Source organism: Fonticula alba, assembly GCF_000388065.1.
Source record: "Fonticula alba strain ATCC 38817 unplaced genomic scaffold supercont2.7, whole genome shotgun sequence".
Classification (NCBI taxonomy): domain Eukaryota; order Rotosphaerida; family Fonticulaceae; genus Fonticula; species Fonticula alba.
In genome coordinates this window covers 992,897-993,744 of record NW_009242977.1, presented here as the reverse complement: position 1 = coordinate 993,744, position 848 = coordinate 992,897, and positions in this window count along the sequence as shown.

Sequence of the window (848 nt, the reverse complement as noted above, 5' to 3'; positions counted from 1 at the left end):
GGGGGGCTGCCCGGTGACACTGGGAGGAGGGGGAAGAGGGGGCGAGGAGAAACGAGCAGGTCAGCGGGCAAACCGGTGGAGAGTGAGCGAATGGTAGGACACCGGCGGGGGACGCACGTGGCTGACGTTTACCGAGTGTCTAGAGGAACTACGGGGGAGGGGATGGTACAACCGGGCGCGAGCAGGGGAGAGCAGAGGGGGAGGGGGAGGGAAGAGACAGAGACGGAGGGGGGGGGGCGACGGAGGGGAGGGGGAAGGCGAGCAAAGGGGGAGGGGAGAGGGACTGCCCTGGAAAAGAGGATGTGTCAGTGGCTCTGGAGGGGGGCCCCTGCGGGGCTCCCTTCAACTCTAGAGCAGAAGGGCAGTGTGGTGTGGTTCAGGACGAGGGGCTGCTGGCCGGGGGGGGCGCTGCTGCGGCTGGCGCGCGCACACACGCACGTCCAGCTGTTCGCTCGCGCGTGCCCCGAGGGAGGCTTGCTGACTGGCGGCACGGGGGGGGGGGGGGGGGGCGCGCCCCTCCGTGGCAACTCCCGTCGCTTGCTGGCCGGCCGGGCTGGAAAGAAGGCCTGGGGCTGGGCCGTGGCCACGGCGCCTTTTCCTGCTCCCCTCCTCGGGCCTAGATGACTGGGAGTCGGGAAGTGGAGTAAGGGGTGTGGATGGGGCGCGAACTGAAAATAACAACATGCAGGTCGTGCCGCAGGGGGGTGGTCAGGCCAGGCAGAGATGGGGGCCTGTCCGGCGTGCGGCCAGGCATCCTACTCCCGGCACGGGAAGTGCGCTGGCGCGGAGGGCCGTATGTGTACGAGCGTGCGTGCGTGCGTGCGTGCGTGAGTGCGTGCGGGGGGGGG